This window comes from Macrobrachium nipponense, chromosome 10 (genome assembly GCF_015104395.2).
Source record: "Macrobrachium nipponense isolate FS-2020 chromosome 10, ASM1510439v2, whole genome shotgun sequence".
Lineage (NCBI taxonomy): Eukaryota > Metazoa > Arthropoda > Malacostraca > Decapoda > Palaemonidae > Macrobrachium > Macrobrachium nipponense.
In genome coordinates, this window is record NC_087204.1 from 19,046,607 (window position 1) to 19,072,949 (window position 26,343).

A 26,343-nucleotide genomic window follows, 5' to 3' on the forward strand; every position below is an offset into this window, starting at 1 on the left:
CCTGAGGAAAGCCCATTTCATCAAGCTCGTCATAGAAAAAAAAAAGCGACATTAGGAGACACAAACTTCTTCTAGGAGGCCATTAACTAAACCACCTCCTTGGTATCTTGAAACTACATCTCTCCGCGGGAGTCGTTTGGAGCGAGCTCATTTATGGACGATCAGAATACCCTCTTGACATCGGTGGTATACAGTCACGCGTATAAGTTCATGGATGTCCGGGTGTTTGAGAGAGAGAGAGAGAGAGAGAGAGAGAGAGAGAGAGAGAGAGAGAGAGAGATTTTCATTTCACCCCTTTCTGGACGACAGGTGTCTGGGAGTGCGAAACAGGCCAAATGTCCTACTACCTATTTCTGCTGTTGTAAAAAGTTTAGGTGTGCCCGTCTTACGTCACTATACAGACCCGCGCGTCGTCCAGAAAGGTGTTGGATGGAATTCAGCCCTATGCCCGGAGACATCTATAAACTTATGTGTCACTGTACGTTTATCTTAACAATGTTGGAGGGCAAACTTGCGCTACTGATATTCTGAACGAAAATGTTATATTTGTAGTTCTGTCTTGTCATCTCACGGTAGATTAGGTCTCAACTTCAGTCTCTCTAAAGCATATATTATCACCTTCGTCAACAAAGTTGGGAAATTCTACCATTTCATCCGCCTCACTATATTACTCCATACCTTTATTTTCGATAATTAAAAAGATGTTATGCATGTGTACAAGGAAATATGCAATCCAGAATATCTTTGTAAATTTCAAACGATACACAGACATGTTTGATTGTTAGTTTGTTTGTTTGTATGTATGGTGTTTTTACGTTGCATGGAACTAGTGGTTATTCAGCAACGGGACCAACGACTTTACGTGACTTCCGAACCACGTTGAGAGTGAACCTCTATCACCAGAAATACTACACATCTCTCACTCCTCAATGGAATGCCCGATAAGGTACACAAACATGAAACCAGAAGAAATACTAACAATACAAAAAAAGATACGCATGTGTACAAGGAAACATGCTATGCAGAATATCTCTGTAAGTTTCAAATGATACACAAATATGAAACCAGAGGAAATACTTTCGAAAACTTTCCAGTAACGAAACGTTTAGAGATTAACTTCTGACTTTATTGGGAAATTTGGGAGGTTGAAAATAATGCCATTCAAAGAGGAGCAAAACTGGAAATTCCAGAGCCCTGGAAAAGGATTTGCTGGTCCGCCGTTATATATATATATATATATATATATATATATATATATATATATATATATATATATATTATATATATATCTAAAAACTGTATACCAAACTTTTGCCCTTTTGTTAGCAGCTCCATCTACCAATTCCAGTTCGTTAGACCAAAATGTTATTTCTGTTTTTTACCAGTAATGTGGAGGTGAGTGGCGCAGTATATGTTGGGGGTCGATGTGGTTTCTGGCGAATATGAAAAGGTTTAGGAAGCTTATAGTTATTTATCTTTTATTTCTTTATTTATTTATTTTTTTTGAGTGTCCCTTTAGCAAGTAGACCACGTGCAGAATTTACAGGCTGCAATTTTACATTTTAATTTTATATAATGTTGAAAACGCAGCGAGAAACTTAGATAATATGACTTAAGTTCGCCTCTTTGGTGTTACTTCCTTTAAATATAAGCCTCAGTATGGAACAAGTTTACTTACGACATATAACAGAATTCCTCCTTTTATTCCGAGCGAGAATGGAGGCAGCCTGACCCCGAGGTCTGTCTGTCTGTCTGTCTCTCTCTCTCTCTCTCTCTCTCTCTCTCTCTCTCTCTCTCTCTCTCTCTCTCTCGAAAATACACGACAGACAACATACATGTATAGAGGCAAAGGTTTTAGCTTTGAAGGATATCAACCAAATGAGCGCTTGAACAGTCATAATATAGATCCGTATAGATTGAATACATTTATCGGTAAATTTAGAATGTAAATATTCGCCAAATTTCTGCTGACCACATATTCATTGGTCATGAACATAGTTTGTTAACAAGAATAAGTCCTGCATACCAGCGTCTACTAATGCTGTTTTTTCTTATCACCAACGATCATATCCCATCAACCAAGTATATAATAGGTAATGAATTTGAAACAGAAAATATGAAATAAATTGCATATACATTTATTAACAAGTAAAAAGTTTATTAATTTTTTTCGTACATTTATAATAAGGAAAAGGTCGATTAATTTTTTGTTCGTGACTTTTGACAGACACATAATGTTTCAGGTCACGGCTAGCGCATTAATGCATCTCTAATTGAATCCATTACTAATACCAGACGCGTTACAATAAAAAAAATAAAAACATTCATCGTTTCATGTATCAAAGAATAATATTAATATACTTTTTCGCGTTTCGTTGCTCTAATGATCTGGCAGTAAATGTGACCTCTCAGTTGATAAGGGTGCGCCAAAGTGTGTATATTATATAATTATATATATATATATATATATATATATATATATATATATATATATATATACCATATATATATATATATATTATATAATAATATATATAGATACATATATATATATATATATATAACTATATATATATATATATATATATATATATATATACACATATGTATATATACACACATATCTATATATATATATATATATATAGATATATATATAACAAACTAATCTATATATATATATATATATATATATATATATATATATATATAATAGATATATATATATATAATATATATATATATATATATATATTATATATATATATACACATAGATATGTGTGTGTGTGTGTACTTATTTATTTATTTGAACAATAAAGGAACGACACACCAGGCGAAGATAGGCGAAGTTGTGACAGAAAAAAAAGAAAATATTATACCCCTTGAAAAGGCTGCCACTTATAATCTAGAACCACTATAAATGGATACCGAGACTATAATATAAATTAAGCCCAGGATCAGCTCTAGAGGTAACAACAATAGAGTCCTCTGACGAAAACCTCTGATGTCGAAGTTGCATTGTCCTGATGCAGAGTGAAAGGGGGCAACTGAAAGCGGGTAAAGGAGAGAGAAAGAGAGAGAGGTTGATAACACTGGCAGTAATGTTAAATCTGCTTTCAGACAAAAGGTCGTGCTGCCTAAGTCTATGGTTCCTGGAAGCCTACAACACCACAGGTAAGGGATTATCTCTCGATCCTCCTGGAACCGGTGAATGTAACGCCCTGAAGCGGCGAGTAATTGGTTTCGCGAGGAAATGAAGATTACATTTCTCACTGAATTTATTGATTAACGGATATTGCGAAGGAATCAAGATCATATTTCTCACATTATTTATTGATTAACGGATTTCACGAAGAAATCTGGACCATCCTTCTCACAGCATTTATTGATTAACGGCATCGCGAAGAAATCAAGATAATATTTCTCACAATATTTATTGATTAACGGGTATCACGAAGAAATCTGATCATATTTCTCCCAGTATTTATTGATTAACGGATTTCGTGAAAAAATCAACATCATATTTCTCACAATATTTATTGAATAATGAATCTAATAACAATGACAGTCGTCATGGAGTGGAATATAGTGTTTAGGTTAACGACAAAGCACTGGGACCTATGAGGTCACTCAGAGCTGGAACGCAAATTGAGAGTAGGTAGGTAAGAAAGGTGTTAGCAAGATGGAAGAAAGATAATATCAATGGAAGTACAGTAAAAGGAATGACAGGGGTTGCAGCGAGGGACCGAATGGACGCTGCAAAGAACCTTTTAGTGATTCCTACAGTACACCACGTGAGGTGCACTGACGGCACTAACCCCCTAAGGGGAATAGTCGTTTGAAACGAATGGATTGCACGACTATTTTCACCAATATATCAACATTTATTTCATAAGAAAAGGTGCCACTCATCAACAACAACAACAATGACGAAAACTGCCATGAGATTAATCATAAGTGCGCTGGAATATTGCAGCAATTAAACCCAAAGCGATTAGTTTTATGCCTCTGGAAAGAGGCTTGTATTCGAGGGTAAGCAAATGGGGTGTTCACTGGACCATTTCTAATGGAACCTTTTAGCCTTAAATAGAAACCACTTCGAATTTCGAACATTTCTGGATTCTTCAATTTGCGTATCTGAATAAGGTGAAGGATGGATAGACGAATACATGTTTGAAAATTCATGGTGAGACGGCAAGGCAAACTCTTTGAGTGATAACAGCAGAAATACAACATTTTAATTTATTATATTTGTTACCCTTTACTGTTATTTTTTAGTTTATCCACTTTTAGAACTGAACTGAACTGAATATGGAATTTAGGCCAAAGGCCAGGCACTAAAAAAAAGGAAACTTATAGTGGAAAGGTTTGAAAGGTGTAACAAGAGGAAAACCTCAAAACAGTTGCACTATGAATCAATTGTTAGGAGTGGGTGGGAAGTAAGATGGAAGAGACAATATGAAAGGAGGTACGGTAAAAGGAACGAAAGGGGTTGCAACTGTGGGTACAATCCTCCTACGGGAAATTTTTTTTTTGAACTTTTATATCAACCATTTTATCTTTAAACCTATCACGATCACCATCGACATTTGGAAGCTAACCCCATTATTCATTTCTCGGTGTTACTAAGAGTAATGAGGTAATGATGCACCACCAGATAAAATTGTTTTCTGATGAAATACTTCTCCATCGGCATCAAGAGAGACAGAGTAAGATAAACGACCGCATTACTACTGCGTGCAGGATTTCCTGGAAACATTCATTACACCAGAAGCCGACGCAAAGATCTGATGTCAATGGCAGATCTTATCCTGGAAACCTGGAAGGTAAAAGCCTTGACGTCTTCACTCCTCGGCATTATTCCATTTCCATGTCTATCACCATCAGACTTTTTTTTTTTTTTTTTTTACAAGTATTTTCCTCCTTCCAAGCAGTGGCGTAACTCAAAGGGAAGATTGTTTGTATGGTGTTTTTACGTTGCATGGAACCAGTGGTTATTCAGCAACGGGAACAACGGCTTTACGTGGCTTCCAAACCACGTCGAGAGTGAACTTCTATCACCAGAAATACACATCTCTCACTCCTCAATGGAATGGCCGAGAATTGAACCCGCGACCACCAATGTGACGCTAATACCATACCAACCACGCCGCTGAGAGGCGGAGGGGAGGGTTCGTCATCCCCCGGGGGCACTCTGGCATCTTTTGAGCAGGTCTGGTCGGGCATAATACTAGATTTTCCCGCGTATTGCGTCTGATCGGAAACTTATCTGAGTTAAAACTAATCGAAAACTATCTAAGATCAAATATGAGTCAGATCAGGGTGTCAAAACTCGCGATATTATCAAATAGCGCCCGAAACTGCTAATCAGCTGGATGGAAGATGGAAGAGAGAGAACATGAAAGGAGGTACAGTAAAAGGAACGAAAGGGGTTGCAGCTAGAGGCCGAAGGGATGCTGCAAAGAACCCTTAAGTAATGCCTACAGTGCGCCGCATGAGGTGCACTGACGATACTAACCCCGCTCACGGGGGAAGATGTAGTTTGAGGAGGATTCGGGAGTATCGGCCCAATAAGTAGAATTCATTTTCACAGGATAAAGACTTTTCTCTCTTTCTCTCTTCCTTTCTTTCTCTCTTTCCCTTTCACACACAAATATATGAACTTGTCTTTCGAACTGATGTATGATTGCTCTAGTATCCCCCACGGGATCAAATCCAGGTTTTATAGCTAGTAAAGCGAAGTCGTTAACCAGTGAGGTACATCTGTCAAATATCTTGCAAACGAATTTTATGGTTTTACTGTGTAACGACCTGATTCTTCTCTCTCTCTCTCTCTCTCTCTCCTCTCTCTCTCTCTCTCTCTCGTAGTAGCCATCTTGCTTGGTGAGACGTTCCTGCGTGAAATCAGATTAATCAACAGATATCACAAGTTTAACATACGACTAGAATTTGAGAAATATCTAGAAGTGTTCGTGAACTATCGGTGATAAGATTAGTGTGAAAATAGTAGGATAAAGCGTCTTATAAGTTAGTTTATAAATCAGAACAAGATGGCAGTAAGTTCCAACTGCGGGAAGAGATGGCGTAATTTAGCGTGTTTAGCAGATTCGCAATACGATGAGGTAGCAGGAAGGGAACTGGCATTTCTCATCTATGAAATCAGCAACAGTCCTAACCAAAAAGATACAAAAGCATTCATAGATATATTAGAAGGATATAATCCTTCAAACTGGAACAAATCTAATGAAAACATCTTGAAAATAATTGAAGAAGTTCCAAATAAAATCCAAGTGGTCAAGAGACTCATAAAGAAAATATACATAAACCAACATATTCCGACAAAGAAAATGAATAAGGTGAATCTTGTGAATATCCTAATTGACGCATTAGGAAAAAGAATGCCAAAAGCATGCAAACTGTGTAAGGTTTGGTATAGCATAGTCAATCCACAAAACCTAATCAGAAAATGTGCTGCATGCAACATTCCGACCCATCCACAGTGTGCTGAGGTAATACAAGATATGAGAAAAGATACAAGAATTTTTGTTCAACATGTCTATCATGGATAGACAATGTTATTAAATCAAGATTGAATGTACAAATAGTTGAGGATGAAAGAAGAAGAGGAAGAGGAAAGAAGAAGAAAAGAAGAAGAAAGAAGAAGAGGAAAACGGAAGAAGAAAGTAAAACAAAAGAGAAGTTAAACAAAAAAAAATGAATGAAAACAGAAAAAAATAAGAAAACAAAGAACAAGATAAAAGTATGGATGCAGAGATACTCATTGATACTACATATGAGGCAATAAAGCAGCATACCTACGAAGAAATAAATTACGATATGGCAACAGAAAAGCAAATCCCGAAGAGGCTCTACCCAGATCTACACAATGACGGGAAAGAGGAAAAAATAGACAAGAAAGACAAAATCTGCAACCTTTTGAAAAGAGGGAATTGCAGATGAGAAAGATGTTATTACAAAACAAAAATCCTAAGGTATGTCACAACTATGAAATATATGGTAAATGTGCATACCTAGATGGATATGGGGATGATTGCAGAGATCTGCATCCAAAAAATATGCAAAAACCTAAAGAAGGAAAAGGATGTAAGTTCGACAAAATGCAAATATATGCACCCTGTAGCCATGAATCATAATCAAATAAATAACCAACCAAGTAATAAATCCAAAATAAGAAAGAAACAAATAAAGAGAGAAATCAAGAATATCAGGTAAAAGAGAAAAGCAAACCACCAATGAGATATGCAGAGATGTCAGCAAAAAATTTCAATGCATCAGCTCCAAAATTCTACTCAAGGGATAATAACTGTATTTATTATGCAAGAGGATATTGCAGAAACGGAGAAAATTGCCAGATATTCTACACAACAAAAGGAATAATTATGAATGAAAGGAAGCTTCAAATATTATGGAAAAGTTGGATTTTTTAATGTCAGAATTTCTGGAAGTGAAAAAAGAACAACATACCAGAACGAAAGAGACATGGAAAATCCTTATTACTACCAATATTAAATGAAGGAGAAAAACACGCAAACCATCATAGTTGATGAATGCGCAGGGTTTAGTTACGAGTAACTCAAAAAGAAAAATAGAGTACTTAGAAGAACTAACCCAAATTGAAAAGAAAATAGATATAATGAATATAAGTGAAACCTGGTATTCCCAAGAGACTGGGATGATGATCAAATAAAAGGGTTCCAAACTTATAGATCAGATAGAAAAAATAGGAATCAAGGGGGAACACCGGCAAATATATGGGAAAGACAAAAAAAACAAGGAAAAATATATGAGAAATATAGTAACTCAGAATGTGAACTAATAGCGGTAGAATTTGAATCTGAAAAATTAATGAACATAGTAATATATAGACCTCCTAATACTAAAGAGTTTGACTTAATAATTGAAAAATTTGATGATATATGTAGAAATCACAAGGACTGGACTATTCTCTATCTGGTGACTTCAACTTTCCGTTTCGTAGAATGGAAAGAACGAATAGGAGATTGTGGATGTACTTATACATATAAAAAAAGGAGTAATAGTTATGCAGAAGATAAGAGGCAATTCGAAAAGCTATTAGATATGCTACTAGAATACAACATTCAACAAATAAATCACCTGCCAACAAAAAGGAAAATACTTTAGACCTAGTATTTGTGAGCGAGGTGAATTATGTTAAAGAAATAATAGTTATAATGCGAGTATTTCAGACATAATGTCATAGAATTAACAGTTCATTCCAAAGCAACTGAAAACAGAGATAAGCAAGAAATGAAAAAGTGGGAAGGATATGGAAAATACTTCTACAGTAAAAATATAAAATGGTCAGAAATAAATGAAGAATTAAACAAAGATTGGGATAACATTTTCGTAAGCGATGACATAAGGGTAAATACGGAGATATTATATATTAGAGAAAATAGGGATAAATATAATACCGAAGAAGAAAGTAAACATCATTCATGCATACCAAGAGACAGAAGGATCTTGTTCCAGAAAATCAGAAAGTGGAAGAAAAAAGGTCTTGCAAAGAAAAAATGCATGGAAAGTTATAGAACTAAAAAGTAAGATAGAAAATGCAGAAACAAAAGCTTATACAATCAAAAGAAAATGAAAAACGGGAATTGGAAGAAAAAACCCTATTAAATATCAAGCAAAACCCCAAACTATTATACTCATATGCGAAGAAGATGAATAAAAGAAGAATAGAAATAGGCCCTCTGAGAATTGAAGGGAGATTAACGAATGAAAAAAGGAAATTTGCAACATACTGGCAGAACGATATAAGAGAGAATTCACCCCTAGAATAGATAATGAAGATAATGATATAGAAGTAAGGGACGAAAATAGTGAATAATTTTAGCTGACATAGAAATTAATGAAGCTGATATTGTGCAGGCAATTAATGAAATTAAAAATGGAGCTGCTGCAGGGCCTGATGGAATCCCTGCTATTTTGTTAAAGAAAGTAGTTTCATTCTATCGCAAAGCCACTTGCAATATTATTAAGACAAGTGTAGATACAGGCAAGATTTATGATGAGCACAAATTAGCATATATCACCCCTACTTTCAAAAGTGGATCAAGACTTGAGGCAAGTATTATAGGCCTGTGAGTCTAACATCACATATTATGAAAGTGTATGAAAGGGTAATGAAGAAAAATATTATGAAACATTTAATAAAAAATAATTTGTTTAATATAGGACACGTTTCGTACCCGGAAAAAAAAGTACACAAACCCAACTGTTAGTCCACCGTGAGAACATATTCAAAAATATGAAAAGCGGAAAATGAACAGATGTGGTTTATCTAGACTTTGCAAAAGCTTTTGACAAAGTAGACCATAATATATTAGCAAAGAAAATTAGAAAACACAATATCGTAGATAAAATAGGAAGATGGTTAAAGAATTTTTACACAACAGAAAACAGATAGTTATTGCAAACGATGAGAATCGGATGAAACCAAGGTAATATCCGGTGTGCCACAAGGTACGGTGTTAGCTGCAATACTGTTTGTTATTATGATTGAAGACATAGACAGTAATGTTAAGGATTCGGTAGTGAGTAGTTTCGCTGATGACACAAGAATAAGTAGAGAAATTACTTGTGATGAAGATAGGAACGCTCTACAAAGAGACCTTAACAAAGTATATGATTGGGCAGAGGAAAATAGGATGGTATTTAACTCTGATAAATTTGAATCAATAAATTATGGAGACCAGAGAAGGAAAGCTATATGCATATAGGGGACCTAATAATGAGACAATCACAAATAAGGAAGCAGTTAAAGACCTTTGGTGTGATGATGAATAGGAACATGTTATGCAATGATCAAATAGCATTCTTTTGGCAAAATGTAAAGCAAAAATGGGAATGTTGTTACGGCACTTCAAAACAAGAAAAGCTGAACACTGATTATGCTTTATAACACATATGTTCGTAGTCCACTTGAATATTGCAATATGATATGGTACCCACACTATCAAAAGGATATTGCACAAATGAGAGTGTACAAAGGTCCTTTACAGCTAGAATAGAAGAAGTTAAGGACCTTGACTACTGGGAAAGACTACAATCATTAAAAATTATATAGTCTAGAAAGGAGAAAGGAGAACGCTACATGATAATTCAGGCATGGAAACAGATAGAAGGAATAACAGAAAATATCATGGAACTAAAAAATATCAGAAAGAAGCAAGCAGAGGTAGATTAATAGTGCCCAAAACAATACCAGGAAAATAAGGAAAGGAAAGCACACAGACATTAATCCACTACGCACCAGCATCGATAATGCAGCGTCTATTCAATGCGTTGCCAGCTCATCTGAGGAATATATCAGGAGTGAGCGTAGATGTGTTTAAGAATAAGCTCGACAAATATCTAAACTGCATCCCAGACCATCCAAGATTGGAAGATGCAAATATACCGGAAGATGTACTAGCAACTCTCTGGTAGACATTAGAGGTGCCTCACACTGAGGGACCTGGGGCAACCCGAGCGAACTGTAAGGTAAGGTCTCTCTCTCTCTCTCTCTCTCTCTCTTTAATGACTCTCTCTTTGAACCTCATTCTGCATTAGGTTTAAACCAGAACGTTGGAAATAAGTGTGAACATAAATCACGTACTTACATGTGCATGCGCATGCCATGAATGCACCAATGCACTCATATGTATATGCGTTAGAAGCAATCTGAGACGAGCTTGTAAGCAGTCCGTGTTTTATATATATATATATATATATATATATATATATATATATATGATATATATATATATATTATATATATATATATATATATATATATATATATATATATATATATATATATATATATATATATATATATTTATATATATATGACTGGTAAAAATGTTCTGTAACAACAGAATTCCATCTAATAAAAGGAGCTCATAAAAACACCAAAATGTAGAGAGAAAAGTACTATACTTCAGAGACTGCTGTCTCTCTCTTCAGGTATATGAATGAGAAAAGTTTACAGACTATTATGGAATCCAACCGCCTTTCCACGATTCTTCACTCACTTCCAGAAGTCAAGCCGTTTTCCGCAAGTTTGAGAAGAACTGAACAGACTACACCGGCTGAAAAACCAAAAACACTTTTTTGGAATGCAATGCCTCAAAGAAACAAGTACTTCCAAAAAAGTACGGATTTGGGAGATGGACTCTGCAATCAAACCCCTTCCCTCTATCACACAAGATTTTCCTGAAGAAAAATCACCAGTACGAAACGACATCTTCGTGCTACGCAGAGTGATATATGGAACTCAATCTAATCTTCGCCTCCTCACTACGGACCACATATACAGGTATCTGATTTCATTCTGTTCCGACATTGCTGCCTATAATAGCGTGACTCATTCCAACAGACTTTTACGCAAGTTAAATAACCTAATAGATAATAGCGCATGGAATAATCTTGAACAACAAGACAAAGTTTTAAATTTATCCAACACCCCCTTACTGTAAATAACATTTAGTTTTAAATTTAGGCTTATCCTTTGCCCTTATGCCAGACCGCAAAAACAATCTAGACTTCATAGTGGCTTTTGATAAATTCATATCTGACAAAACTACAGCCGTGAAGAGATATGTTTTAAAAGGAGTGTTACTAAATGCTTTTAACTGACCTTCATAGAAATATCCTGTTCCCCGCAGATTCATGATAGCCATCCACTCGCTAAAAAAGTTAGATGTTATAATAAGTAGATCCGACAAAGACGGCAAAATTGTAATAATGGACAAAGACTTCTACCTCGACAAAATTAACCAGCTCCTTAGCGACACAATACTTACGGAAAAAACTGACGAAAAATCCCCTCCAGAACGTTCCCACAGAATTTTTTCGGAAAGTAAGATTAATTGACCAAGACAAAAAGAGTATTGAACTATTAGAGAAATTTAAAGTAATTAATCCTAAATTACCCTACTTTTATGGCCTTCCCAAAACTCACAAAGACAATCTTCCATTCAGACCCATAGTTTCATGTGCCGGAGCTTTCAATTACAAAATTTCTAAATGGTTAGCTGGCCTCCTTTCTCCTTTTTTAGGCACTTTTTCTCCCAGTCACATCAAACATTCGGAAGACTTTTGTCACAAATTCAGAGAAGCACATATACCACTTCACAACATAAAACTTTTAAGCCTTGACGTAGACTCCCTATTCACAAAAGTACCAGTACAGGACGTTCTTCAGTTTTTAAGGGAAAAATTATCCCCCTATTCAGATCATTTCCCTTTGGCGCTTGACAAAAAAAAAATAAATAAATAAAGTTAGTTGAATTATGTGTATCTAATAACGTATTTTCATTTGGGGAATCATTCTACAAGCAAAAATTCGGGTGTAGTATGGGTAGTCCTTTAAGTCCTATTTTAGCCAATCTGTACATGGAATACTTTGAAACTACAGTAATAAATGCAATAAAACCCAAAAACATGCTGCGGATGAGATACGTGGATGACATCCTAACATTTTGGGATAATAAGTGGGGTAATTTTAATGAATTCCTCTCAAAATTAAACGCATTAGTGCCCAGCATCAAATTTAAAGTTGAATGGGAAACAGACAACAAAATTCCTTTTCTTGATGTTTTAATAATCAGAGACACGACAGAATACAAATTTACCATATACAGCAAAACCAACGTTCTCACTTTCATATATTCCACTACTTTAGCTATCACGACATTATATATCAAGAATAGGTGTAGCTAGCAACCTATTCTTAAGAGCCTTACGAATTTGTTCCCCAGATTTCCTGGAAAAAGAATTTGAACTAATTCGCAAGCAACTTTCATCTTTAAAGTATCCTGACCATATAATTGAGAAAGCAATTCAAAAAGCAAAGCAAGTAATTTTCTACCGACCCCCTAAAGACAGGACCAGAGACACACCCAACAATAAAATAAAAATTCCCCACCTGGAGACGATTAAGAGAGTAAATCACACACCCTTGGGAAATCCAACCCTTTTGCATTGTTTACCTACCCAAATACCTTAGCCAAATCCCTGATTAACGTCCAACAAAAGACATCTCCCAAGACTCTGGGGTATATGAGATCCCATGCCAGGACTGTGACCAATCTTACACATCGGATTTACAGGTAAATCACTTCCCCAGAGATTAATACAACACAAACGGTCAGTTAGGTATGGACAACAGAACTCGGCTATTTTCAACCATATAAATGACATAACCATAGAATAAACTGGAATATGTCACATGTAATTTATAGCAGCAACTGCCGGTACAAGAGTCAAATGATGGAATCGGCCTTAATAAAGAGAAGCAGGTAATGAACATCTCAAAAGGGGCGTGGATCTCAGATGTCGTTGACGCAGTGTTCATTCAACCAACGCTTAAGAAGATTAAAGGAAGATTATCAGCGGGGGTACCTAAATTGGCTTACTTGTGGACGGATCTCTTGGTATAAATACCACCTTTTCTATAAACTTTTCTCATTCATATACCTGAAGAGAGAGACAGCAGTCTCTGAAATATAGTACTTTTCTGTCTACATTTTGGTGTTTTTATGGGCTCCTTTTATTAGAATATATATATATATATAATATATATATATATATATATAATATAATATATATATATATATATATATATTATATATATATTTAGATATACATACATAATTATATATATATATATATATATAATATATATATATATATATATATATATATATATATATAAACAACCAGCCAGTGAGCGAAATGCCTGTATGGTATATAAACTTCAATATTATTATCGGAATTCAGAAACCATATCCATTTTATACGTTGTAGTTTTATTGAGAGAGGAGAGAGAGAGAGAGGATCCAGACTCGTTTCGATGGATATAAACTCACATAAGGAAACGAAGAAAAAAATACAAGGTGTGATCCGACCCTCCACCTTATTCGGGACGCGTGCAAGATTTTCCCTTCACGCATAAGTTGTCAACATTATATTCCCAGTTTTTAATGTAAATCAAAACGTGCTAAAATCTACGGTTAAATAGAATATTGTTTCACCAACGAAAATTTAAATAAATACGCTGTATATTTTTTGAAGTAATTGTTCTGTAATATTTAAGATGCATGTTTTATTTTTTTACAATTTCATTCCAATAAATAATCATAAATTCCTGTATCTTTAATTAAACCCAAACGCGTTTTTCAGAGCTTTTCAGGCTCTTCCATAGACCTTTCCTACCAACCAAACCAAAATAACAACAACAACAACAAAGTAGTTTATGGGCTTACTACCCGAGTAAGAGAAAATTAAAGCTACCCACCCCCTTATTTCTTTACAATTTGGCTTGTAGACATACAAAATAAATATCACCATTTACTTGTGACATTTTCTTCAGTAACACACAGAAAGAATATATATAGCAAGTTGCTACCGCTTATTCCGACCTGGGTCTTATGCAGTTTATACGTAGGGAAACTTATCTCACAATGATATTTAAATTATTTCCATGTATTTGCATTTTTATCATCAAAAGCTTATGGTGAGGACGACCACATACCATTATCCATCTTAAGATGTAGAAGAAGGCAAATTGAATAGGGTTTTACATTAGTGAAGCTCATATACAGTATATAACCTACGCCTTGTGTTTATTGGCGTTTACAACTATCCCAAGTGAAAGCGAACGGAAACAGTAATATAGCTTCTTATTATCCGGAATATAATTAAATCATCCATTTACATGAATGTATTGATATAGTATTTAGAATTCAAAAGGAAGTAATAAGATCATTCACTTACGCATGTGTTAGTTAAGTATCTCAGAAGTCACAAGAACTTGTAAAGAATAGTATTTCTATTTAGACAAATGTTAAGAAGGTAAATGAACACCACGAATTACTTAATTCATAATAAAATATAAAGTTGGGCAACAATTTAACAACACCGGTGAATGAATAACAAACGTACACTTGGGTGATGCAAATACCGGTTCAGTTTTAGTGTTTGTCGATTTGGGGCTAAATTCGGAGAGAATTGAATTCCTCCCAGTGACTGCCTCGGACAAAAAGTCCTGATCCAGTTTGGCCTCGTGATGTTAATCATTCTCGTTAAACTTTTACTCGCGCGCTTCCGATCACAGTACTCCCTCATTATAGTTACGAGGGCGTTGTTGTTATTCGCCACGACAAAATAATTAACCGAATTGCCTGGGTCAACCTGGAAAACACAATAAGCATTCGCAGCGAATCGAACTACTTTAGGGATAGCGCATAGTACAATGAGCACTTATAGCGTCTCTCATTATCATTATGTTTGACATTATTTTTAATGTTTATTTTATGGGAGACAATATTTGCCCCTCATCAATTTACGAATGAACAAATATAGTGGATGTTGTTCGGGGGTGAATTAGAACGACACGCTAATAATAATAATAATAATAATAATAATAATAATAATAATAATAATAATAAGGTGAAAAGCATAAGTAATATCAATCATAAAGAAGATAAGATTAATTCATATAGCTTCTCACATGCTATACTTTTCGTATTTAACTTTCCAGACATACATACGAAAGTGTGTGATTGGGGGGGGGGTGGGGGGGGGGGGGGGGAGAGCCTGGTAAACACTTTTTTTCCACACATACAGAGAGAGAGAGCGAAGAGAGAGAGAGAGAGAGAGAGAGAGAGAGAGAGCTTGGTAAAGTTTCCACACATACACACACACACACACACACAGAGAGAGGGAGAGAGAGAGAGAGAGAGACAGTAAAGCTTGGTAAACTTTTCACACATACAAAGAGAGAGAGAGAGAGAGAGAGAGAGAGAGAGAGAGGAAAGAGCAAAGCTTAGTAAGCTCTCCTGCCGAAAGACGGTCACGAGGAATTCGAAGCTTCCGGTGCCCTAAACTACTTTAGGGGACTTTTCGAAACTTCTTTCTTTTGGGACGTCTTGTTCCAAGTTCCAGATTTAGTTCCTGATTTCCAAAAGTATTTGCCATGAGCAGTTTTTATTTTATTATACAAGGTATATTCGAAACACCATTTCTCGCTTATTCCCGTATGTATATTATTGCGAGGGACAGGTATAAGACAGGGAACAGGTTTGATTCAGATTTAAGATAAATTTCTTTTTTTCTGTAAATGTATGCTGCACCAACATTGTCAACGGTAAATTAATCATGGCACATAAAGGTCTGGTATTTGGTATCAGTTACAACAAGAATATGGTCGTATATTTTGTATGCATGCATGTATGCGCTCTCACACATAAACACATACTTCATACACACAGATATATATATTTTACATGTGTATATATATATATATATATATAGATATATACTATATATATATATATATATATATATATATATCTAATAAAAGGAGCCATAAAAACACCAAATGTAGAGAGAAAAGTACTATATTTCAGAGACTGCTGTCTCTCTCTTCAGGTTATATGAATTGAAAAAAGTTTACAGAAAAGGTGGTATGTTTATACCCAAGAGATCCGTTCCACAAGTAAGCCAATTTAGGTCACCCCCGCTGATAATCTTCCTTTAATCTTCTCAAGCGTTGTTTGAATGAAAACTTCGTCGACGACAATCTGAAATCCAGGCGCCTTTTGAGATGTTCAGTTACCTGCTTCTCTTTTATTAAGCCGATTCCGTCATTTGACTCTTGTACCAGCAGTTTGCTGTTATTTTTTTTTCTATAAATTACACGTGGGACAAACTTCCAGTTTATTCTATGATTTATGTTTTTTTTCATTTATATGGTTGAAAATAGCCGAGTTCTGTTGTCCATACCTAACTGACCGTTTGTGTTGTATTAATCTCGGGTGGGGAAGTGATTTAACCCTGGTAAATCCGATGTAAGATTGGTCACAGTCCTGGCATGGGATCTATAGACCCCAGAGTCTTTGGGAGATGTCTTTTGGTTGGACGTTAATCAGGGATTTGGCTAAGGTGTTTGGGTAGGTAAATGCAAAAGGGTTGGATTTCCCAAAGGTGTGGGTTACTCTCTTAATCGTCTCCAGGTGAGGAATTTTTATTTTATTGTTGGGTGTGTCTCTGGTCTTGTCTTTAGGGGGTCGGTAGAAAATTACGTTTGCTTTTTGAATTGCTTTCTCAATTATATGGTCAGGATACTTTAAAGACGAAAGTTGCTTGCGAATTAGTTCAAATTCTTTTTCCAGGAAATCTGGGGAACAAATTCGTAAGGCTCTTAAGAATAGGTTGCTAGCTACACCTATCTTGATAGTAATGTCGTGATAGCTAAAGTAGTGAATATATGAAAGTGAGAACGTTGGTTTTCTGTATATGGTAAATTTGTATTCTGTCATGTCTCTGATTGTTAAAACATCAAGAAAAGGAATTTTGTTGTCTGTTTCCCATTCAACCTTAAATTTGATGCTGGGCACTAATGCGTTTAATTTTGAGAGAAATTCATTAAAATTACCCCACTTATTATCCCAAAATGCTAGGATGTCATCCACGTATCTCATCCACAGCATGTTTTTGGGTTTTATTGCATTTATTACTGTAGTTTCAAAGTATTCCATGTACAGATTGGCTAAAACAGGACTTAAAGGACTACCCATACTACACCCGAATTTTTGCTTGTAGAATGATTCCCCGAATGAAAATACGTTATTAGATGCACATAATTCAACTAACTTTATTATTTTGTCAAGCGCCAATGGGAAATGACCTGAACAGGGGGATAATTTTTCCCTTAAAAACTGAAGAACGTCCTGTACTGGTACTTTTGTGAATAGGGAGTCTACATTAAGGCTTAAAAGTTTTATGTTGTGAAGTGGTATATGTGCTTCTCTGAATTTGTGACAAAAATCTTCCGAATGTTTAATGTGACTGGGAGAAAAAGTGCCTAAAAAAGGAGAAAGGGGGCCACCTAACCATTTAGAAATTTTGTAATTGAAAGCTCCGGCACATGAAACGATGGGTCTGAATGGAAGATGGTCTTTGTGAGTTTTGGGAAGGCCATAAAAGTAGGTAATTTAGGATTAATTACTTTAAATTTCTCTAATAGTTCAATACTCTTTTTGTCTTGGCCAATTAATCTTACTTTCCGAAAAAATTATGTGGGAACGTTCTGGAGGGGATTTTTCGTCAGTTTTTCGTAAGTATTTGTGTCGCTAAGGAGCTGGTTGATTTTGTCGACACAAATACTTACGAAAAACTAACGAAAAATCCCCTCCAGAACGTTCCCACAGAATTTCGTGAAATCTAAAAACGCTTTTAAATCTGTCACCTGTCAACAATTATCGCAAAAAAATCAACTGAGAGAAACAAAAACGCATTGAAAAACGCACCCCTAGTGAGCCCCAGGTAACTGCAATATTAGTATTGCAAATGGCTTCGAAAACTAATGCCATTAGGAAGACGAATCGGTAGGCAGTTTAACAACTGCACTTGAAGGGTAATCAGAAGTTGCAGCCCTCAGTAACTCACTCTCTCGTCAACCCATCCACCTGAACGACTCAATTAGCCCTCTGGATTAGGTAATGTAACATGAACTGCTGGGAGGTTAGCCTGTTGGTTACTAATATAAGCTATTCAATTCAGTGGCTTTTTTTATAGAACATTTTTTAACCTTATATGGCTAAAACTGGTGTATTCGTTTAGTATGATTGACCTTGTTCACTTTATAATATATATATATATATATATATATATATATATATATATATATATATATATGTGTGTGTTGGTGTGGTGTGTGTGTGTGTGTGTGTTTGTGTATACATATATATAAATGTATATATAACATATAGGCTGTATAATATAATGCTCTCATAACTGCTCAATTTATAGGGGTTGCTAGTATAGTTCCAACTGAAAATCTTCAAATCAGAAATGAGTGGGCTCACACAGATTGCTTAAAGGACAATGACGTCACATACTCGTGAATACATTTATATAGAACTCACACCAACGGCACCATGAAGAAAATAGTTACTGGTATTATGAGAACCTGCACAGTAGCTTTCTTTATACACATCCAAAAACATCATAAAATATGCTTCTTCAAGAAAAATCACCATTCACTCTCTCTGTGGAAGCTATTAGCATATGAATGGCTGGTAATTGTAGAGGAGTCAAGATGACAATGTTGGAGAGAGAGAGACCTTACAGACCTTACATCTTGTTCGGGTTGCCCCAGGTCCCTCAGTGTGAGGCACCTCTAATGTCTACCAGAGAGTTGCTAGTACATCTTCCGGTATATTTTGCATCTTCCAATCTTGGATGGTCTGGGATGCAGTTTAGATATTTGTCGAGCTTATTCTTAAACACACATCTACGCTCACTCTGATATATTCCTCAGATGACTGGCAACGCATTGAATAGACGCTGCATTATCGATGCTGGTGCGTAGTGGATTCATGTCCTGTGTGCTTTCCTTATTTTTCCTGGTATAGTTTTGGGCACTATTAATCTACCTCTGCTTGCTCTTTCTGATATTTTTAGTTCCATGGTATTTTCTGCTATTCCTTCTATCTGTTTCCATGCCTGAATTATCATGTAGCGTTCTCTTCTCCTTTCGAACCTAGCCACCTGGGGGGGCAACCAAGTCCTTATGGGTGCCGGTCCCAAGCCCGGATAAATAGGGAGGGTTGGTGTCAGGAAGGGCATCCGGCTGTAAAAATCTGTGCCAAAACCAAAATGGAATGAGCCGAAATATGGAAAGAGGTAATGCTAGGGCGTACTCCGTAAACGACGCCAGAGCATCGCCCTAACTCTGTGGTAAGGCGAGGGCTACTGCATCAGGAGCGGGTGCAGCTAAAGAAGCGAGCTCACATTGGGTTCAGAGTAATGTCACTAAATGTTGGGGTCCATGACTGGGAGAGGTAGAGAATTGGCTGACTTGATGAGAGAAAAGAAAGTAGATGTTGTGTGTGTGCAAGAAACGCGGTGGAAAGGAAATAAAGCTAAAGAGTTGGGAGATGGATAATAAGCTATATATATGGAGCAAATAAACAGGTAGAAATGGAGTTGGCATAGTACTGTCTAGTGAACTAAGAACTCGGTAATAGAAGTGCATAGAAAGAATGACCGTATCATCAGATTGAAGATATGTTATGGAGGAGAGATTCTGAATATTATAAGCGCATATGCACCACAAGTTGGTTGCACAGAAGAAGAGAAGGGAAATTTCTGGAGAGACATGGATGGAATTAATTGCAAGAAAACTGGAAGTAGTCATGAGAGGTGGGGATAGCTTGGGGCCAGGATTGAATGGCCATGTTCGGAAGTGAAAATGAAGGCGATTGGGACGGAAGGAGCATGGGGGCCATGGAATTGGAGAGAGAAACCCAGAAGGAGAGTGTAGTGGACTTTTGCTGTGTCATTCGACATGGCAATAGTAACACATTTTTTGAGAAGAAAAGGGAACACCTAATAACATATAGGAGTGGGGGAAGATTCTCCCAGATAGACTATTTCTTGTATAAAAGGATAAATCTGGTGGAGGTCAAGAACTGCAAAGTTATTCCAGGCGACCATGTAGCCCCCCACACAGGCTGCTATGTATGGACTTGAAGTTGAAAAGGGAAGAAAAACCAAACCGCTAAAGGGAGGAAGGAAAATTAAATGGTACGAATTACAGAAGGAAGGGGATAAGAGAGAGTTTAAGAGGATGGGTTTTGGAGGATCATTGATATAGGGTATTGAAGATGTTCAAGAATGGTGGGCACGAAATGCAGCAGTAATAAGAAGGCATGGAAAGGAGCTGCTAGGAGAGACATCTGGTATCATATGGGAAGAAAGGATAGTTGGTGGTGGGATGAAGACATTGAGAAAGTAGTAAAAGATAAGAAGGAGGCAAAGAAAAGATGGGAAGAGTCACAGTCAGTGGAAGACAGAAATAGTACAGAGAGAAAAACAAGGTGGTGAAAAAGGTGGTAGCCCAAGCTAAAGCAAAGTCGTATGATGATGTGTATAATGAGCTGGGGACAAAGGAAGGATTAAAGAAGAGTGATGAAGCTATCAAAGGCTAGAAATAAGAGCACCAAAGATATAACACACATCAAACAAATAAAGAATCAAGAGGGTGTAGTGCTTAGAAAGGAGGAAGACATTGTGAAGAGATGGAAAGAATATTTCGAACAGTTGTTAAATGAAGAAAATAATAGACTAATAAGAGAGGATGGGCAAGTGAACATTGGCATGGTAATGAGGTTTTCTAGGCAAGAGGTACTAAATGCACTGAAGAAGATGAAGAATGGGAAGGCAACCGGACCAGACATGATCCCGGTGGAGGCATGGAAAGCATTAGGAGATGAAGGAAGTGGATATACTGTACGATCTTATGATAAAGATCCTTGAACAGGAAAAGATACCAAATGAGTGGCGTGGGAGTATAGGTGATCCCAATTTTTAAAGGGAAAGGCGATGTCCAAGGGTGTGGTATTATAGGGCATTAAATTGATGTCCCACACTTTGAAGATACTGGAAAGGATGATAGATGCTAGACTGAGAGAAGAAGTACAAATAGGTAAAGAGCATATGGGATTTAATGAAGGGAAGGGGAACAACAGAATGGTATATTTTGTCTGAGGCAAATAATGGAGAAATTCGGGGAAAGACAAAGGGACCTACATATGGTATTCATTGACCTTGAAAAGGCTTATGACAGAGTCCCGAGACAAGAGGTATGGAGGAGCCTGAGGGAGAAGATGGTGCCAGAGAAGTATGTGCGATTGATACAAGAGATGTACCGGAATGTATTTACCAGAGTGAGGAGCAGTGTTGGGGAACAGAAGGTTTTTTGAGGTGAGAGTAGGATTACACCAGGGGTCGGCTCTGAGCCCATTTATCTTTAACATAGTGATGGATGTTATAATAGAGGAAGTAAGGGAGACAGTACCATGGAACATATTGTATGCGGATGATATTGTTCTGTGTGCAGAGAGCAGGGAAGATCTGGAAGTGAAATTGGAAAGATGGAGACAAGTACTGGAGGACAGAGGAATGAGAATAAGTAGATCCAAGACAGAATATGTGTACCACCACTGAGGGGGATGATAGAGAAAGTATTCAGCTTGGTGGAGAGCAAATAAGGAGATTGAGTGATAGTTTAAGTATTTGGGATCTTTTGTTAACGCTGGAGGAAGTATGGAAGAAGAAGTAAAACATCGGGTAGCAGGCAGGCTGGAACTGGAGAGCGGCCTCGGGAGTTCTTTGTGACAAAAGAGTGCCGCTTAGGTTAAAAGGAAAAATTTCACAAGACAAGGTGGTAAGAACAGCAATGCTGTATGGTACGGAAACAGCAAGCATGAGAAAAGCAGAGCAGAAGAAGATGGATGTGGCAGAAATGAGAATGCTTAGGTGGATGTCTGGGGTAACAAGAGTGGATAGGATCAGAAATGACTACATAAGGGGGTCAACTAAGGTGGTGGAAGTATCAAAGAAAGTGCAGGAGGGGAGGCTGAGATGGTATGGACACCTGTTTGAGGAGAGGATGAGGACCACGCTGGGAGACATACTATGGGAGTGGAGGTGCAAAGGAAGGAAGAAGAAAGAGAGGAAGACAAGAAGGAGATGGAAGACTGTGTGAGAGTAGATTTACATGAGAAGGGAATTGATGAGGCAGAAGTGCAAGATAGAAATAGATGGAAACGGCTCATCCGAAACGGCGACCCCATATAAAAATGGGAAAAAGCTGGGAAGAAGAAGAAGAAGAAGAAGAAGTTCTCTTCTCCTTTCTAGACTATATAAGTTTTAAGGATTGTAGTCTTTCCCAGTAGTCAGGTCTTTAACTTCTTCTATTCTAGCTGTAAAGGACCTTTGTACACTCTCTATTAGTGCATATCCTTTTGATAGTGTGGGTACCATATCATATTGCAATATTCAAGTGGACTACGAACATATGTTTTTATAAAGCATAATCATGTGTTCAGCTTTTCTTGTTTTGAAGTGCCGTAACAACATTCCCATTTTTGCTTTACATTTGGCCAAAAGAATTGCTATTTTGATCATTGCATAACATGTTCCTTTCATCATCATACCAGGTCTTTACTGCTTCCTTATTTGTGATTTGTCTCATTATTATGGTCCCCTATATGCATATAGCTTTCTTTCTCTGTCTCCATAATTTATTGATTCAAATTTATCAGAGTTAAAATACCATCCTATTTACCTCTCCCGCCCAATCATATACTTTGTTAAGGTCTCTTTGTAGAGCGTTCCTATCTTCATCACAAGTAATTTCTCTACTTATTCTTGTGGGGGTCCATCTGCGAAACTACTCACTACCGAATCCTTAACAGTTACTGTCGCATGTTCCCTTCAAATCATAATAACAAACAGTAATGTGCAGCTAAACCCGTACCTTGCGGCACACCGGATATTACCTTGGCTTCATCCAATTTCTCGTCGTTTGCAATAACTATCTGTTTTCTGTTGTGTAAAAATTCTTTTAACCATCTTCCTACCTTATCCACGATATTGTGTTTTCTAATTTTTCTTCGCTAATATATTATGGTCTACTTTGTCAAAAGCTTTTGCAAAGTCTAGATAAAACCACATCCCTGTTTCATTTCCGCTTTTCATATTTTTTGAATATGTTCTCACGGTGGACTAACAGTTTTGGGGTTGTGTACTTTTTTCGGTACGAAACCATGTTGTCCTTTATTTAAAGAAATTATTTTTTATTAAATGTTTCATAATATTTTTCTTCATTACCCTTTCATACACTTTCATAATATGTGATGTTAGACTCACAGGCCTATAATTACTTGCCTCTAGTCTTGATCCACTTTTGAAAGTAGGGGTAATATATGCTAATTTGTGCTCATCATAAATCTTGCCTGTATCACACTTTGTCTTAATAATATTGCAAGTGGCTTTGCGATAGAATGAACTACTTTCTTTAACAAAATAGCACGCACTCCATCAGGCCCTGCAGCAGCTCCATTTTAATTTCATTAATAGCCTGCACAATATCAGCTTCATTCATTATAGTATGTCAGCTAAATATTCACTATTTTCATCCCTTACTTCTTTATATCATTATCTTCATTATCTATTCTAGGGGTGAATTCTCTCTTATATCGTTCTGCCAATATGTTGCAAATTTCCTTTTTTTCATTCGTTAATCTCCCTTCAATTCTTAGAGGGCCTATTTCTATTCTTCTTTTATTCATCTTCTTCGCATATGAGTATAATAGTTTGGGATTTTGCTTGATATTTAATAGGGTTTTTTCTTCCAAGTCCCGTTTTTCATTTTCTTTTGATTGTATAATCTTTTGTTCTGCATTTTCTATCTTACTTTTTAGTTCTATAACTTTCCATGCATTTTTTTTCTTTTGCAAGACCTTTTTTCCACTTTCTGATTTTCTGGAACAAGATCCTTCTGTCTCTTGGTATGCATGACTGATGTTTACTTTTCTTCTTCGGTATATATTTATCCACTATTTTCTCTAATATTTTATATAATATCTCCGTATTTACCTTTATGTCATCACTTACGAAAATGTTATCCCAATCTTTGTTTAATTCTTCATTTATTTCTGACCATTTTATATTTTTACTGTAGAAGTTGTATTTTCCATATCCTTCCCACTTTTTCATTCCTTGCTTATCTCTGTTTTCACTTGCTTTGGAATGGACTGTTAATTCTATGACATTATGGTCTGAAATACTCGCATTATAAACTATTATTTCATTAACATAATCATCTGGTTCACAAATACTAGGTCTTAAAGTATTTTCCTTTCTTGTTGGCAGGTGATTTATTTGTTGAATGTTGTATTCTAGTAGCATATCTAATAGCTTTTCGAATTGCCTCTTATCTTCTGCACTACTATTACTCTCTTTTTTATATGTATAAGTACATCCACAATCTCCTATTCGTTCTTTCCAGTCTACGAAAGGAAAATTGAAGTCTCCAGATAGGAGAATAGTCCAGTCCTTGTGATTTCTACATATATCATCCAATTTTTCTATTATTAAGTCAAACTCTTTAGTATTAGGAGGTCTATATATTACTATGTTCATTAATTTTTCAGATTCAAATTCTACCGCTATTAGTTCACATTCTGAGTTACTATATTTCTCATATATTTTTCCTTGTTTTTTGTCTTTCCCATATATTGCGGTTCCCCCTTTATTCCTTTTTTTGCTATCTGATCTATAAGTTTGGAACCCTTTTATTTGATCATCATTCCCAGTCTCTTGGGAATACCAGGTTTCACTATATTCATTATATCTATTTCTTTTCATTTGGGCTAGTTCTTCTAAGTTACTCTATTTTTCTTTTTGAGTTACTAGTAACTAAACCCTGCGCATTCATCACTATGATGGTTTGCGTGTTTTCTCCTTCATTTAATATTGGTAGTAATAAGGATTTTCCCATGTCTCTTTCCTGTTCTGGTATGTTGTTCTTTTTTTCATTTCCAGAAATTCTGACATTAAAAAATCCAACTTTTCCATAATATTTGTTCTTCCTTCATCATAATTATTCATTTTGTGTCTGAATCTACAATTTTCTCCATATCTGCAATACTCCTCTGCATAATAAAAACAGTTATTATCTCTGAGTAGAATCTTGGAGCGATGCATTGAAATTTTTTGCTGACACCTCGCATATCTCGTTGATGGCTTGCTTTTTCTTTTACCTGATATTCTTCATTCCTCTCTTTATTTGTTTCTTTCTTATTTTGGATTTTATTACTTGATTGGTTATTTATTTGATTATTTTTCATGGCTACAGGGTGCATATATTTACATTTTTGTCGAACTTACATCCTTTTCCTTCTTTTTAGGTTTTTTGCATATTTTTGGATGTAGATCTCTGCAATCATCCTCATAGCCATCTAGGTATGCACATTACCATATATTTCATAGTTGTGACATACCTTAGGATGTTTGTAGTAACATTTTTCTCCAAATCTGCATTCCCGTCTTTCAAAAGGTTGCAGACTTTGTCTTTTTTGTATATTTTTTCCTCTTTCCCGTCATTGTGTAGAATCTGGGTGGAGCCTCTTCGGCATTTTCTTTTGTGTTGTCATATCGTAATTTATTTCTTCGTAGGTATGCTGCTTTATAGCCTCATATCAATGAGTATCTCTGCATCCATGACTTTTATCTTGTTCTTTGTTTTCCTTATCTCTTTCTGTCATTTCAGTTTTTGTTTACTTCTCTTACGTTTTTCCTCCTCTTCTTTTCTTCTTCTTCTTCTTCTTCTCTTCTTCTTCTTCTTCATCCTCAACTATTTGTACATTGCAATCTTGATTTAATAAACATTGTCTATCCATGGTAGACATGTTGAGCAAAAAATTCTTGTGTCTTTTTCATATCTTGCATTACC